Source organism: Pteropus medius, unplaced genomic scaffold (genome assembly GCF_902729225.1).
Source record: "Pteropus medius unplaced genomic scaffold, Ma_sr-lr_union100, whole genome shotgun sequence".
NCBI classification, from domain to species: Eukaryota; Metazoa; Chordata; class Mammalia; order Chiroptera; family Pteropodidae; genus Pteropus; species Pteropus medius.
The window spans coordinates 2,226,560-2,244,250 of NW_024342257.1; the positions used below are offsets into that span (position 1 = coordinate 2,226,560).

A 17,691-nucleotide genomic window follows, 5' to 3' on the forward strand; every position below is an offset into this window, starting at 1 on the left:
TTTCCTAATAGTGTTCCTGTGGAGTTTTGAGGGTTTTCTATATAGAGAATCATGACATCCACAGACAGTTAAAGTTTGATTTCTTTGTTTCCTATTTGGAATCCTCTTATATCTTTCTCTTGCCTGATTGCACTCGCTAGGACCTCCAATATTAGATTGAATAACAATATCAATAGTGGACAGCCTTGCCTTGTTCCTGATCTTGGAAGGTTTTTGTTTTTCAACATTAAGTATAATGTTGTCTGAGGGTTTCATATATGGTCTTTATTATGTTAAGTTTCTTTTCTTCTATACCAATTTTGTTGTGTTTTTATCATAAATGGTAAACGTAATTTTAAATTTTTTTGTTGTTGTTAATATTTTAGGTGAAGCAACCCTTGGTTGACCTCACAGATTGCAAGGACCTTGTCAGCTTACAATCACCTACTTTTTTTTATTTTTTACACCTACAACACCTGGTCTTCCTAGGTTGTTTCACATCCAAGTACTAACCAGGCCCGATCCTGTGTAGCTTCTGAGATCAGATGGGATTGGGCTTGTTCAGGGTAGCATGGCTGTAGACTGGATGCATCTGTTGATATGGTCATATGATTCTGATATTTAAATTTGTTTATATGATGTATCAGATTAATCGATTTGCGTATGTTGAACCATCACTGTGCCTCTGGGATGAAACCCACTTGATTGTGGTCTATAAACTTTTTAATATGTTCCTGTATTCGGTTCGCTAGTATCTTATTTAGGATTTCTGCATCTGTGTTCATAAGAGATATTGGTCTATAGTTTTCTTTTTTTGCGTTTCCTTACCAAGTTTTGGTGTCAGAGTAATATTGGCCTGATAAAATGAGTAGAGAAGTATTGCCTCCTCTTTGATATTTTTGGAAGAGTTTAAGGAGAATAGATATTAAATCCTCTTTGAATGTTTGGTAGAATTCACTGGTGAAGCTTTCTGGTCCTGGACTTTTATTTTTTGGCAGGTTTTTCGTAATTGTTTCAATTTCCATACTGCTGATCGGTCTATTTATATTTTCCATTCACCTTGATTCAGTCTAGGAAGGTTGTATTTTTCTAAGTACTGGTCCATTTCTTCCAGGTTATTAAATTTGGTGTTATATACTTTTTTATAATGTTGTATGATCCTTTGTATTTCTGCAGTGTCTGTCATACCCTCTTTTTCTCTGATTTTGTTTATTGTGTCCTTTTCTTTGTTTTTTTTTTTTTCCATGAGTTCATAGCTAGGGGTTTGTTAACATATTAACCTTCTCAAAGAACTGTAGCAGTTTTCAGCATTTATTTTGTCTTTTGTTGTTGTTATATATACTTCATTTATCGTCACAATTTGATGATTTTCGACTTAGGCTTCATTTCTTTTTCTTTTCCTTCTCTAGTTTTTTTTTTTTTTTTTTTTTAAGATGAAGCAAAAGAAGCTATTTGGGCTCATTGTAATGATATGAACTTTCTTCTTATGACTGCTTTTGCTGTGTCTCAAAAGTTTTGATATGTTGTACTATCATTATCATTTATTTCTATGTATCTCTTGATCTCTCTTTTTATTTTTTCTCTGACCCAGGTATTCTTCAGTAGAATGTTGTTTAATCTTCATGTATTTGCGTTTCTTCCTGCTTTCTTTTTGCAGTTGATCTCTAGTTTCAAAGCATTCTGATCAGAGAATATGGTTGGTATGATTTCAGTCCTCTTATAGTTGTTGAGGCTATCTCTGTGTCTCAGTATGTGGTCAATCTTTGAGAATGTTCCATGTGCACTAGAGAAGAATGTATAATCAGCTGTTTGGGGATGGAAAGCTCTTATATGTCAATTATGTCCAGTTGGTCTAATGTGTCATTTAAGGATGTTATTTCCTTATCGATATTCTGATTGAATGATCTGTCCATATCCAACAGTGGGATGTTGAGGTCCCCTACTAAGATAGAGGTTTGGTCTGTTTCTCCCTTTAGTTCTGCTAGTAATTGCTTTATATATTTCAGGGCTCCCTGATTAGGAGCATAATTATTAATAAGTGTTATGTGTTCTTGGTGCATGATTTCCTTTATTATTATGAAATGTCCTTCTTATCTTTCTTTATCTTTTTTATTTTGAAGTCTATTTTATCCTATATTAGTACTGCTACTCCCTCTTTTCTCTGAATGCCATTTTCTTGAAATATCATTTTCCACCTTTTCACTTTTAGTATATTTGTCTTTGGAACTGAGATGTGTCTCCTAGCAGCAGCAAATGGTTCGGTTTTGTTTCTTGATCTAATCTGCAACTCTGTGCCTTTTTATTGATGAGTTCAGTCCATTTACATTTCAAGCGATTATTGAAATATGTGGTCTTCTTATAACCATTTTGATTTTGCTTTCTGGTAATTTGGTGTTTCCATTGCTTCCTTGTCCTTATGTTTCTGTTTTCTTTATTTTGTTTGACTTCTGTGGGTTTTCCCTCTGGTTGTTCTTGATTTATGTTATATACTTCAGTTCTGAATCTTTGGTGTGTGGTTACAATTATGAATATGAAAAGGATAGTTATATATATACGTTCGTCCATTTCCTTCTACACGTGCCTCATTTCCATTCTCCTTTGCAAATTTGGATCTTTGATTCCTCCCCTTTTCAGTTATTGTCTCAGTTTGTCCCTATGTATTCTGAATGTTCATTACTACCTTGCTATAGCAATTCTCTTATTATTTAAGCTTATAATGCCCTGTTCTGAGTAAGGGCTGCACTCCTTTGCTTCTATCATCCTGCTAGTCACCTTATTCTTAATTATGTTTTTGTTGTTGTTCCTGTTGTTGTCAATTTGATTTAGATGAGCTGACCCCTTTCAGTATTTCCTGTAGTGCAGGCCTTGTAGTGGAGATTTCCCTCAATTTTTGTATGTCTGGAAAGTTCTTAATTTCTCCTTCATATCTAAAGGAGAATTTACCTGGATACATTATTCTAGGCTAGTAGTTCTTTTCACTTAATTGTTTGAATATTTGATTTCACTTTTTCTGCCTTGTAAGGTTTGTGCTGAGAAATCCTACCATAATCTAATGGGTTTTCCTTTATAAGTTACCTTTTTTTCTCCCTGGCTGCTCTGAGAATTTTGTCTCTGTTGTTGATTTTTGATAATTTTAATACAACGTGTCTTGGTGGAGGCTTTTTGGGGTTGAGATAATTGAGTGTTCTGTTGGCATCTTGAATTCCAAGCTCCAGCTCATTCCTTAGGTTTGAGAAATTCCTGTTCACTGTTTGTCTGAAAATGTTTTCTATTCCCTGATTATTTTCTTTGCTTTCAAGAATGCTCATTATTCTTATATTTCCTCTCCTGACGGTATCAGCTAGTTCTTGAATTTCTTTCATTATTTTTCATTCTTTGGTTTCTCTCTTCTTCTGATTTATTTTGATTGCCCTCGATACTGATCCTTCTCTATTGGTCCACTTATTTTTGTTTTCAATTCTTGTGTGTATGTGTGTGTGTGTGTGTGTGTGTGTGTGTGTGTGTGTGTGTGTTTATCTCCAGAAGATCTATTCTGTTTTTTTTTTTGAAGGCTGCAGACCTTCTTGCTTTGCTCATCTAGGTGTTTTTTCAATTCATGAAATTGTTGATATGACTCGTTTTGGAACTCACTGTTTTTTCAGAAGTACTATCCTCAGTTCTCTGTCATTTAAGTCACATATTTATATGTCTGTAGGCTTATTTTCTGAAGATTTTTCTCTTTTTTAATGAGTTGCCTTGTCACCTTGGTTGTTCATGATGTTTAATGGACTATTTATTTGCCTGAGCATTAATGGAAGTGTATTCAGCTGTGGTAGCTCTTATGCTCAGATTCCACATTCAGACATGCTGGTGTGCAGTTTGAGTGTTTTTTTCTTGAGTTTTAAATGTTCTGCTTATTGTTCTTTCAAGGGGATAGGTCTTGGGATGTCTCAATCTTCCATGTTTCTTCCCAAAGAAAGAAATTTTTAAATCATATTTTTATTGATTGTAATATGCTCATATATTAGTTTATATGGATAGCAAGCAATGTAAAAAATATTAATGTAAACTTAAAATAAAAAAAAATGTTAAATTTTTATGTGTTTTTATCTGAAAAATTGATCTGAGAATAAAAATTAACATAAACCTCATTAATGTGTAGTATATGTTGTTCAAACCAGTACATATTACACTGCAGTTAATTGTATTACCAATTACAACAAAGGAAATCCATTTTAACTTAAATAAAAGCTATAAAATAATCATTTCAAAAAAGAGAAATGAAATGAATAATTTTGTTTAAAAAGCCTTGTTCTTTGAACTTCAGTGTATTCAACTTTTGAAATGCTTATTAAAACATAGTTCTGTTCAGCACATTTTAAACTTTAAATAATTATACCACCCAGTGTACATTTCTGTAAAACATCAGTAACTGACAATATTATTTCATAAAACATTTATATTATACAGTTGCTCGTACTGTTAAAAAAAAGTGAAAGCAAAACTTTATTAATAAGGTGACAAACTGAAAGGAGTTATAAGGAACTTGTTCAAAGAGACCAAATCTTCTGAAATGATTTAAAGCCTTAGAACTAATAACGGTAATATCTTAAACTTGCTCAAGGAAATCAATACATTCTTTGATTGTTATTCTCCTTACCAATCGGTAAGGCCCATATCTGATAATGACAAAGTGAAATCCTACCCTGACTAACGTCAGCTCAAAAATATTACCTGAACACCTATTACTAAATTAAGCTTTAAAGGGGCTATAAAACCCTTCCCATCATGAGTTAATCCTTCCAATTTAGATCTTTTCACTAAAAATATTTAAAATGTTGAATTATATTGCCAAACTCTTCCTTAATAATATCAATCCTCATTTCACATGGAGAAACACAATGGCCTTACAAACACACACACCACTCCACCTTTAAAGAAAACATGGTAAATGAAAAAAATGCACATAATAAATGTTAATATCATCACTTGGGACATTAGTTTTCAGCTGGTATTAAAGTTTGTGCAAAGTTGAGAAGTATTTAGTCAATGGAATTAATGCAAACCCAATGTTATCTATTGGAAAGGGGATAAAGCATAGCATGAGTCTATTTCATACCTCAGTTCATAACTTAGCTCTCTTCTGAAATGCCCAAGCTGGAAGCCAAAGAATTATTATTGAGTGTCACTTATACCAAAGTGAATGCGTCAAAACCAATACCTGGTTTCACACACTTGAGAGAGAATCAAGGAAGATAAACAATTAAATAATTAAGTAACTACCATAAAGAGTGGAGAGTGCTATTGTAGTGGATAAGGGGAGGGGTTATGTGGATTGTTCATTGAAGAAATGACATTGGGTGTGAGAACTGAAGTGTACTAGGTAGAAAGAACAAGGTCCTTGCCCTTCACGTGAAAAGGTCCAAGTCCTCACCATTTCTTGCCTGAATTATACAATAATTTTTTAGCTGTGTCCCTGCCTCTACTCTTCCTCCAGCCTGATCTCTGTGTAGCACCACATGTAATTTTTTTTAGAGATCAAAATCCTTCAATGATACAGTACTGGCTGGTCTAGAGAATGACTTAGATTTCTTAGCAAGGCATTGGTGATTCACAATTTCCACCCAAGTTCTCTTGTCAGCTTCATTTTCCATCATTTATGGAAAGTGATGACATCCCTCTCCCAAAATGTTCATGCCTTAATTCTTTGATCCTGTGGTTTTATTATGATATATAGCAAAAGAGACTGTACAGATGTAGTTCAGGTTACATAATGTAAAATAGACAGATTATTCTGGATTATCCAGGTGGGCCCAATCTCATCACATAAACCCTTAAAAGCAGAACACTTTCTTTAGCTGGAATCAAAGTGATGCAGCAGAAGGAAAAATCACTGGTTTGAAAATGGAGGGAGCAACACAATGAGTAGAGCTGAGAGAAATTCCCAGTTAGCAGCTGGAAAGAAAACAGAAACCTCAACCCTATAGCCACAAGGAACTACATTCAGCCAGCAATCTGAATGAGCTTGGAAGCAGATGCTTCCTCAGAACCTTCAGATATGAGTTCGGGCCAGGCATTAAACTTGGCCCTGTGAAAGATTCTTCTCAGAAAAAACAGTGAGGTACTTATCACAGCTCTCAAGTCCCTGTGCACTTCAGCTAGCACAGCCTATATGGACATTAAACTTTGCACTAAAAATTGAATGTTAATTGGTTGAATTAGTGATTCAATTTGTCTCTATTGAAAACCTGCATAATTAGTATTAAAAGAATAAACCTAAGTGTGTCCATCAATGAATGAATGGTTTAAAAAGATGTGATATATCCTGATATTTGTGACAACATAGATGGATCTTGAGGTCATTATGCTAAGTGAGATAAGTCGGACAGAGAGATAAATACCATATATCACTTATACGTGTAAAGAAAAACAAAGCAAGACCAAAATCAAAAACTGAACTCAAAAAATAGAGTAAAATGGTAGTTACCAGAGTCTTGGAGGGTAGGGGTGAGGCAATGGGAAAGATGTTGTTTAAGGGTACATACCTGCATCTAGTAGATAAATAAGTCCTGGAAAGCTAATACACCGTTCAAGGATTACAGACCACAAAACTGTATTATAAACATTAAAGAAGCTAAGTAAGAGACAAGATCGTAATTATTCCCACTAGAAGAAATGATAATTTTGTGAGGCAATAGAGATGTTAGCTAATGTTACAATGGCAATCATATTGAAATATAAATCAAATCAATATGTTGTATACCTTAAACTTACACAATGATGTATGTCAATTATATTTCAATTAAAAAAAAAAGAATTGAAAGAGAAGGAAAAAAGTGTTCACCCCTAAGGATGTTTAATTAGAACATTCCTTTTATTGTGATTGCTCTCTATTTTTGACAAATGCATATTTTAAAAACTGGAAACCAAAATTGAATGTTAAACATAGTGAGCACACTCCTTATTTTCACATCTACTTCCTTCACCACTACTTTACCTTAGGCAGAAATATTTAACTGACCAGAACCAAAGGTGTGGTAGGCAGAATTCTAAAAATGCTCTCCTGAGATACTTGTCTCCTCGCAATCAAATATTAACCCAGATACTGCTATGGAGAATTTTTGCTGATCTAATTAAAGTTCCAAGTCATTTAAGATTTAAAGATTATCTGTGTGGGCCTGACCCAATAAGATAATAGCTCATAAATTGGAGAGCTTTCCTGACTGGTGACAGAAGAAGGAGGCAGAGGAAAAATTCAGAGAGATTCAACACACAAGAAGGAATCGACACATTGTTCCTGGCCTTGAAGATGGAGCAGGCCATGAACCAAGAAATGTGGGCACACTCTAGGAGTAGAAAACAATCTTAGCCAATGGCCAGTTAGGAAATGTGGATCTCAGTTCTAGACCCTTTTGGAACTAAATTCTGTCAACAACCTGAATGACCCTGGAATCAGATCCTTCTCCAGAATATCTAGATAAGACTCCAGGCTTTCTGATACCTTGATTTTGGCCTTGTGACAACCTAAACAGAGAACCTAGTTTAGCTCACCTGGACTTCTGCCTTACACAAACTGTGAGATGATAAATGATTGTCATTTTAAGTTGCTATATTTGTGATAATTTGTTACAGCTACAATCAAAAGTAATATAAAAAGCATTGATGTAACTACTTGACAAATCTAAAACAACTCCCTGGTATCTGTTTTTGGTGCCTTCTTCCTAAAGAACTTGTGAAAATTGTTAGTCCATGTGTTTTCTAAGTGTTCTTTTCTAGTTTTGCTTCTATAGTATATGCCTCACATACTCAGTGATATGTCCAAGTTACTTAAGCTCTCAGAATCTCAAATGCTTAATCTATAAAATGCAGATGATAAAACAAAATTAATACCAACCTCAAGAAATTAAATGAGTTAGCACTTGTAAACATTTGGAATAGAGCCTGACACATAATAATGCTCAAAAGACATATTTCATCATCATTTTATCTGCTCTCAAATGACTCTCCTTGCTTCATGCCCTAACGACCAAGTCTTGATCATGTACGTTTGCTCAAAATGTGCATTTGATCAAAATGCAGTCTATAGATTGGTGCCAGCGAAAGACAAATATGGAAGTTGTCTCTCTCCAACCTGAGATTTCTGAGTTTCTTTTGCAAGAAATAGGTAAATTATATTTGCGGTATCCACATATGTTTTCTTATGCTGGTCTAGGGAGACCAAATCCACACTGGTTTGAAGAATATTACTCCCCTTCAAGAAGTCTCCATTTGTGTAGTATCATTTTATTCCCAGTGTAACATTGTTAACATCTCCAGGCAACTACGGCTAGATGTGACTTATTAATCATTTTTGTCCTATATTTTGCAAGTTATGCAAGCTTTTCATCTATTTTACTGAAATTGGGACTTAGCTTTTCAAGAAGCTTTTTTGCATCAGTTTTCAAGAATCATCATTTGTGACATGATAAGAATAATCATCCACTCTGCTTAGAAAGCAAATTAACTGATATTATGCCAACAGGAAATGTGCGTCAAGGAATTAAACCCATTTACTGATACAAAGTTTAGGCCCTAGCCTGTGAAGTATAACTAACACTCCAGGTACGTACCATTGATTTTCATTCTAGTTGATATAAATGGATTGTAAAATTTCTTCCAAAAATATGTCCTTTCAAGAATAATCCTTTGATCCAAACTCTAGGTTCCATAATATAATTTCAAAACAAAAAACATCAAGATCCTCCAGAAAACATATTCTCCTTCATAAACATCACTAACCTGCCTTTTTATAAGCAATTGTTTAGTAATTATGAACGTAAATTATAATTTTCTTAATATCTAAATTTTTATCTTTTATTTATCTATCTAAAATTTATTTAAAGTAAAATATCCAAAATTTAAGTGTAAAATTTTGCGAATTTGATAAATGTACACAGCCATTTAACCACCACGATGATCATAATGTAGAACAATTTCATCACCTTATAAAGTTCCTTTGGGTCCCTTTATAGTCAATCCCTTTTTAAGAAGATATTCTTTCTGCCTCCTGTTCCAGGTAATTACTGATATGATATCTATATCCACAAATTAGTACTGTGTGTTCCAAAATTTTATATAAATTTAGGTATACAGTATATAATCTTTTGTGTCTGGCTGCTTTCTATTAGCATAATGTTTTTGAGATTCATCCGTGTTGTATGCTTTTGTAGTTTGCTCCTTTTAATTAGTAGTATTCCATTTTATAAACACTATATATTTTTTTCATTTTCCTTTAAATAAATATTTATGTTGTCTCCCCCCAGTTTGGGACTATTATGAATAAAGACGCAATAAACATTATTATAGAAATCTTTCTTTTGGACATGTAGTTTCATATTTCTTGGGTAAATATATAGAAGTGGAATTGCAGGTCGTTAGGTAATTGTGTATTTTGACTTTATAAGAAACATCCTAACAGTTTTCTAGTGCAGTTGGAACATTTTATACTCCATTTGCAATATACAAGAGGTCCAGTCATTTCACACCTTCACTAACAATTTTTTTTAATTTCTTTTTTAAAATAAATTGTAACCAATATATTGTGCAAGCAGTAGTATACCAGATGTTAACTATAGGTTTTTTGGCTCTCTTTTACTGGACTGAGCAAATACAGTGAAATTGAAAATATTACTAAAATTAACTCTATTACTAAATGTTAAGAATATCTTGTCTTTAAATCATGAAAGGATGTGGAATTTGTCAATTGATTCTTCTGTATCTATTGAGATAATTTTATGATTTTTCTTCTTTATTCTCTTAATATGGTGAATTACATTGATTGATTTTGAATTTCCAATTAATCTTGCATTACTAAACTAAACCCCACTTACTCATGATGCATTATCTTTTGATTGCTGTATTCAATTTAGTAATACCGCATTAAGAATTTTATTTTTTGTCTATATTCCTGAGAACATTGTTTTGTTATTTTTTTGTTCCTGTAATTCCTTTGTCAGATTTCGGTAACTGGCTTATCCTGACCTCATAAAATAAATTAGGAAGGATTCTCCTTTCTATCTTCTAAAAGAGTTCATGTGAGATTAATGTTATCTCCTTCTTTAAAAACTTGTGATCTGAAAATTGTCTTTTGGAGAAGTATTTTAATGACACAATCAAATTCTTTTATACATGTAGTCTTGTTACAACTTTCTATTTGTTTTCATGCCAGTTTAGGCAATTTTTTTTCATTCAAGAAATTAGTCCATGTCATTTAATTTGTCAATTTAGTTAACATAACGTTGTTTGTAATAGTCTTTAGATATCCTTTTAATGTGTGGAAGATCTAAAATAATATCCCTGCCTTCATTCATAATACTTGTAATTTGTATTTGCCCTTTTATTCAATTTACAACAGAGTTTATCTATTTTGTCAAATTTTTCAAAGAACTAGATTTTTCTTTAATTTTTTAATGTTCATGTTTCTATTTCATTGAGTTTGCTCTTATCTTTATTATTTTCTTTCTTCTAATTTGAGTTTAATCTTCCTTTTTTAGCTTCATAAGGTTAAAATCGAGATCAAGAACTTTGAGCATTGCTTTTTATATGTATTCAAACTTATAAATTTTCATTCTAAGCACTACTTTAGCTGCTTCTCACATGTTTTACTATGTTGATTTTCATTATTATTTAGGTAGATTTATTTTCTCCTTTTTACATGTACCCATCATCTTTAATTGTCTTTAATTCTCTGTTTAGATATGAAAAGATTTATACCATCATGTTCTTCAACGAAGGATGCCAAGCAAAAAAAAAAAAAAAAAAAAAATGTCATGGTCAGGAATGCAGAGTTGTACTCCGCACTAGGACCTTGTTAGTGGTACTTGCATAACCACTCATGTTTAATTTATTTTAGGAAAGGCAGTAGTTGAAAAACATGTAAATTGTCAGAACCATAGAAACCCCAGCAATGTTCCCTTTCTTTAATCGACATACTTGTTGTAATACCGGTAATAACCTTTTTGAAATGCTTCAATAATATCTTTAGGGATGAACTCCTGCATCAATAACCAGCTTAGTAGCTCCCTTATTTTGATACCCATGAGTTTCTTCTCCTTCACTGGTATCACTGAAATTATCTTAGTGTCCTGGATGTTCATTGTGCAGTGGATCTATTTTATAATTCCTCTTGTAATTTCTTCTTTGACTCAAGGGTAATTCAAGAGTAAGCTGTTTAATTTTGAGCCATTTGAGGGTATTTCAAGATATTTTTTTGTTACTAATTTATGAGTTAGTTCTAGCATGCTTAGGGAAAATTCTCTATAATATTTCAATCTTTTAAAATTTATTGACACTTATTTTAAGGCCTAGCATATTGTCTATCTTGCTTAAGGTTCTATGTGCACATGAAAAGAATAGATTTTCTGCAATTCTTGGGTGAAATGTTATAAAATGTTAACAGGATCAAGTCAGTTGATAATATTTTCAGATCACTCATTTTTTATTTAGTTGTTCTCTCACTTACTGAGAGAAAGATGTTACTATATTCAACCAAGATAAATGTCCCTATCTGCCAGTAATTTTTCTTTTCTGAAATTCTATTTTATCTGATATTATTATAATTATTTCACCTTTCTTATGCTTGCCATTTGTATTGTATATAGTTTTACATTCTTTTTTAATAATATTTTTATTTTTCAGTTACAGTTGGCTTACAATATTACATTAGTTTCAGGTGTATGACATAGTGATTAGACATCTATATAACTTAAAAAGTGATCACTCAAATAAATGTAGTACACATCTGATGCTGTATACAATTATTACAATATTAATGACTATACTTCTTATGCTATACTGTACATCCCCATAGCTATTTGTAATAACAGATTTGTACTTCTTAATCCTTTCCCCAACTCTCCCCTCCAACTTCCCATCTGGCAACCATGAAAATGTTCTCTGTACCTGGAATTTGTTTCTGTATTGTCGTTTGTCTATTTTGTTCTTTAGATTAAACATGTAAGTGAAATCATATGGCATTTATCTTTGTCTGACTTATTCCACGCAGCACAATACCCTCTAAGTCCATCTATGCTATTGCAGATGGGAAAATCTTTTTATTTATTTGTTTGTTTGTTTGTTTGTTTGTTTATTGTTATGGCTGAGTAATATTCCATTGTATATATGTAGCACCTTTACTTCATTCACTCGTCCACCAATGGACATTCAGGCTGCCTCCATATCTTGACTATTATAAATAAAACTACAATGAACATTTGGATGCACATGTCCCTTCAAAGTAGTGTTTTGGGTTTCTTTGGATAAATCCCAAAATTGGGATTACTAGGTCCTTCTTTGTCTCTTGTTATAGCCTTTGTTTTGAAGTCTATTTTGTCTAGTATAACTGTTGCAACCCCCAGCTTATTTTTTCATTTCCATTTACCTGAAATATTTTTTCCATTCTGTTTTTATCCATTCTGCTATCCTATCTTTTGATTGGAACATTTAATCCATTTACATCTGAAGTAATTGTTGATAGATATATAGTTATTGCCGTTTTATTTTCATATTTTTTATCTTTTTCTTCTTCTTTTTCTTAAAGAAGTCTCTTTCACAGTTACTATAATACTGGCTTGCTGCTGATGAACTTCTTTAGCTTTTTCTTGTCTGGGAAGCTCGTTTTTCTCTTTCTCTTCTAAATGATAGCTTTGGTGGGTAGAGTAATCTTCATTATTGCTTTGCATCATTTTGAATATTTCATGCCAATCTCTTCTGGCCTGCAAAGTTTCTGTTGAGAAATCAGCTGACAGTCTTATGAGAGCTCCCTTGTAAGTAACTAACTGCTTTTCTCTTGCTGCTTTTAAGATTCTCTGTTTGTCTTTAACCTTTGACATTTTAATTAGGATATGTCTTGGTGTGGGCCTCTTTGGGTGAATCTTGTTTGAGATTCTCTGAGCTTCTTGGGCTTTTATGTCTATTTCCTTCACCAGGTTAGGGAAGTTTTCCATCATTCTTTTTTTTTCAAATAAGTTTTCAATTCCTTGCTCTCTCTTTTCTCCCTCTTGTATGCCTATGAAGTGAATGCTGGTATGCTTGATGTTGCCTGAGATGCCCCTTAAACTAATCTCTCTCTTTTTTTTTTTTTTTTTTTTTTTTGATTTCATTTTGTTGCTGCTGTTCTGATTTGGTATTTTCTGTTACCATATCTTGTAAATCACTGATTCGATCCTCTGCTTCATATAATCTATTGTTGATTCCTCTTAAGGTATTCCTCATTTTCAATCCCTGTATTCTTTATTTCTGACAGGTTCTTTTTTATGTTTTCTACGTCTTTGTGAAAGTTCTCACTGAGCTCATCTACTTTTCCTCTAAGTTCATTGAGTATCCATATAATCAGTATTTTGAACTCTGCATCTGGTAGATTGCTTGTCTCCATTTTGTTTAGTTATTTTTTGGAGCTTTGCTCTGTTCTTTCATTTGAGACATGTTTCTTTTTTTCCCCATCGTGGTTGCCTCTCTGTGTTTGTTTCTTCATATTTTGTAGGGCTGCTATGTGTCCCAGTATTAGTAGAGTGGTCTTATGTTGCAGGTGACCTGTGGGGCCCAGTGGCACAATCTCTCTGGTCTCCTGTGCTGGGTGCTCCAGATGTGTTCCTTGTATGGGCTCTGTATGTTCTCCTGTTGCAGTTGAGCCTCAGTTGCTTTTGTACATCAATGGGAGAGATTAACCCTTGGGTTAACTGTTTGTAAAGACAGGCCGATGACTACAACGAAGGAACTGTTGTGCAGGGGCTGACCCTACAGAGCCAGATATGCTTTAGAGGGGCTCTTGTGCCTGCCCAATTTGCTCTTTGAGTATGTTGTCCTCGAATGTGACCCTGGGTGGTGTTCCTACACAGACTCTCAGACTGAAGCAGGCTACTGTGTATTCGTGTATTCAGGCCAGGGCCTCCTAGGAGGGGGCTCATCCTCGGCCAAGTTCAGTTCCAGCCTGTAGCTTGCCCTGGGTCACCTGGCCTGAGCCATCAAGCAATCCAGGAATGGCTGCCACACGCACTGGACTTGGTTGTATCTCGAGAGGCCAAACTGAAAACCAAGGCTGGCTGCCACTACCACCAGGCTTGAGGCTGCTCAGCAAGAGGTATGGGGCTCACTAAGGCTGGATGTTGCTTCTTTAGGTTTGTGAACCTTTGAGAGATTTTAGCAAAGTCCACAGCATGAGCCAAGATAGGTCATTCATATGAAAAAGCCACTGGAAGAGGCTTGGATGGGCCCACAAGTTGTGTGGGACAGGGTCTCAGGGAATCACCAGGGTAGGGCAACTAGTTTTAGCTACCTTGATGGAAACTCAGATATGGTGCTTGCCTGTGTCTGCATAGTGGAAGAGGGAAGGGCTCAACAAAGGAACAGTGGCCTCCACCAGCAATTCTGCTGGGAGAAAACTGCCCTTCTAACGCTTGCCCTGAAGCTAGACAATTTAGTTTTCCCCATATGTCCCTGGCCCTTTTGGAGCTGTTGCCCCAGCCCTGGAGCTCAGAACGAGTTAGTTGGCAAGTAAATTCATGCATAGGCCCTTAGAAAAAGCTTCTGAGACTGCCACAGCCCCCCGCCCCACTCAATTATAACCTTTGCTGACCTTCACATCCAGATTTTGTGGGAACTTCTCTTCCCGGCACTAGATTCCTGGGCTGAGGAGCCTGGTATGGGGCTGGTACCCTTTGCTCCTCCTGGGGGACCTCCACAACCAAGATATCTCTTCAGATTCTTAATCACTGCAGGCAGGAATGGGGACTAGCCAGTTCTACCTTCCTGCCCCTCCTACCGGTCACAAAGTGGATTCTTCTGTATGTCCTTAGTTGTAGGACTTTTGTTCAGCTAAATTTCTCATTGATGGTTGTTCTGTAGTTTAGCTGTAATTTTGAGATGGTCATGAGAGGAGACAAGTACAGCATTTACCTACTCTGCCATCTTGACTGATTCGGAAGCCCTCTATTTTTATATTTTTTACTTTTGATTTATAAACTTTTTTTTATATTTAAATGTGGCTCTTGAAGACAACATATAGTTGTGTTTTGCATCCATATCTAGTAAAAATTATTGAAATAATCCCAATGGAGACAATAACGAAGAAACACAGAAACAAATAATACATGACAACTAGCAAGATGTTCTATTTAAACCAAATTGCATCAATATTACATAAAATATAAACAGACTAAGCAATACCTTCTTCAAAGCTTTCCTTTCGGTTTCTTCAATATTTATTTATTATTCCATTAATTCTTCTATTAGGTTTTTAATTATGCCTGTGTCATTTTTAGTTTTGGCTCTAAGGATGAAACTATGTATCTTAATCTTATCACATATTTAGAATAAATGTTGTATCCATTTATATAAAAAAATAAATACCATGAAAGTTAAAATTTTATGTACTTACCACTCTTTGTGTTATTGTTTCATATGCCTTATAACTACATAAATTATAAACTCAACAATGCAATGTTTTTAGCTTTAAACAATTGCTTCTAAAAATATTAAGAGGTAACAGAAAGATAATATTTTTTAAATTTATCCTAATGAGTTTAATTTTTCCCTATAGATTTGAGTTCCCATCTGGCATAATTTTCTCAGATTTAAAAAAATTCTTAAGCATATTTTTGTAGCTTACCTCTTTTGATAACAAATTTTTTCAGCTTTTGTTTTTTTTAAAATGGCTTTATTTCACTCTCATTTGGAAGAATATTTCCACTGTATATTGAATTCTGGATTCACAATATTTTTAGCACTATTTTATTATTTTATTTTATTTATTTAATTTAATTCAATTTAATTTAATTTTATTTTTTTAGGTGAGGCAACCCTTGTCTGACCTCACAGATTTCAAGGACCTTGATAGCTTACAATCCCTTTTTGTTTTTATTTTTTATGCCTACAGCTCCTGGTCTTCTTAGGTGGCCTCTCATCCAAGTACTAACCAGGCCCGACCCTGTTTAGCTTCCAAGATCAGACAGAATCGGACTTGTTCAGGGTGGCATGGCCGTAGACTCAGCACTTTAAATATGTGATTCCTTTTCTGTTTGTATGTTTTTTCCATTGTTTTTGGTAAGAAGTTGGCCAAAATATATCATTTTTTCCCTATATGTAATCTCTTTTATTGTTCCACTTCTTTCAATATTATCAACATTACCTCTTTGTCTTTGGTTTTCCATAATTTAACTATAATGTGCCTAGATTTTTTTGTTGTTGTTGTTGTTTTGTTTTGATTTGTTTTGTTTTAATCTATCCTACTTTGAGTTTGTTAAGCTTACTGGATCCGTAAAATGATGTGTGATTTTGTTTTTTAACTACATTTGGAAAATTTCTTACAACTTAATTGAACTATGATAGACAATTAGTTGCTCATATTTACAATGTACACTTCAATGAGTATTTTTTTTAATTATAGTTGGCGTACAATTATATATTAGTTTTAGTTGTACAACATTGTGATTAGCCATCTATATAACTCACAAAGTGATCACCTCAATAAATCTAGTATCCCTCTTTCCCCGTACATATTTATTACAACATCATTGACTATAATCCTTACTCTATACTTTACATCTCCATGACTATTTTGTAACTAGCCATTTGTACTTCTTAATCTCTTTGCCCTTTTTCACTGACCACACCAAACCCCCTCCTGTCTAGTAACTCTCAAAATATTCTCTCTATCTATGAGGTTTTTTTTTCCATTTTTGTTTTTATTGTTTATTTTGTTCTTTGGATTCCACATATATGTGAAATAATGTGGCAGTCACCTTTGTATATCTGACCGGCTTCATTCAGTGCAATACCCTCTAGGTCTATCATGGCAATAACTTTCTCCATCTCCTTTCTTTTAGGCTGTGCGTGTCTTTTAATCTGAAGTGAGACTTGTGTAGGCAACATATATAAGGGTCTTATTTTCTTATCCATGAAGCTACCCTCTTTTGGTTGGAACACCTAATTCTTTTCCATTTAAGGTAATTATTGATAGATATATAGTTATTGCCATTCTTTATTCACATTTTTGATACATGTTTTTCTTCTTCTTAAAGAACTCCCTCCAACATTTCCTATATTACTGGCTTGGTGTTGATAAATTCCTTTAGCTTATTTTTGTCTGGAAAGTTTTTTATTTGTCTTTCGATTCTAAATGACAGCTTTGCTGGATAGAGCAATCTTGTTTGTAGATCCTGGGTTTTCATCACTTTGAATATTTTGTGTCAAGCCCTTCTGTACCACAAAGATTTTTTGAGAAATCAGCTGCCAGTCTTATTGGTGCTCCCTTGTGGGTAACTAGCTGCTTTTCTCTTGCTGCTTTTAAGATTCTCTCTTTGTATTTAACCTTTGGCATTTTAATTATGATGTTTCTTAGTGTGGACCCATTCGAGTTCATCTTTTTTGCAACTCTTTGAGCTTTCTGGGGTTTCATGTCTATGTCTTTCACCACATTAGGAAAGTTTTCCACCATTATTTCTTCAAAGAGTTCTTCAACTTTTTACTCTCTCTCTTCTCCTTCAGGTACCCCTAAACATGAATGTTATTGCATTTGATGTTATCCCATAGGCCCCTTAAAATATCTTCATGATTTTGGATTCTTTTTTTTTTTTATTGTTGTTCTGATTGGGTGTCCTCTGTTACCCCATCCTCTGTATCAGTGATTCGATCCTCCACTTCATCCACTCTGTTGATTCCCTCTAATATACTCTTCATCTCAGATATTGTATTCTTCAT

The 17,691-nt window shown here is 33.9% G+C and overlaps 1 pseudogene; it reads right to left on the reverse strand.

Moving 5' to 3' along the window:
• Positions 1-15,859: 15,859 nt before the first annotated feature.
• Positions 15,860-15,978, reverse strand: LOC120600229 (uncharacterized; annotated as a pseudogene).
• Between the last annotated feature and the right edge of the window lie 1,713 nt (positions 15,979-17,691).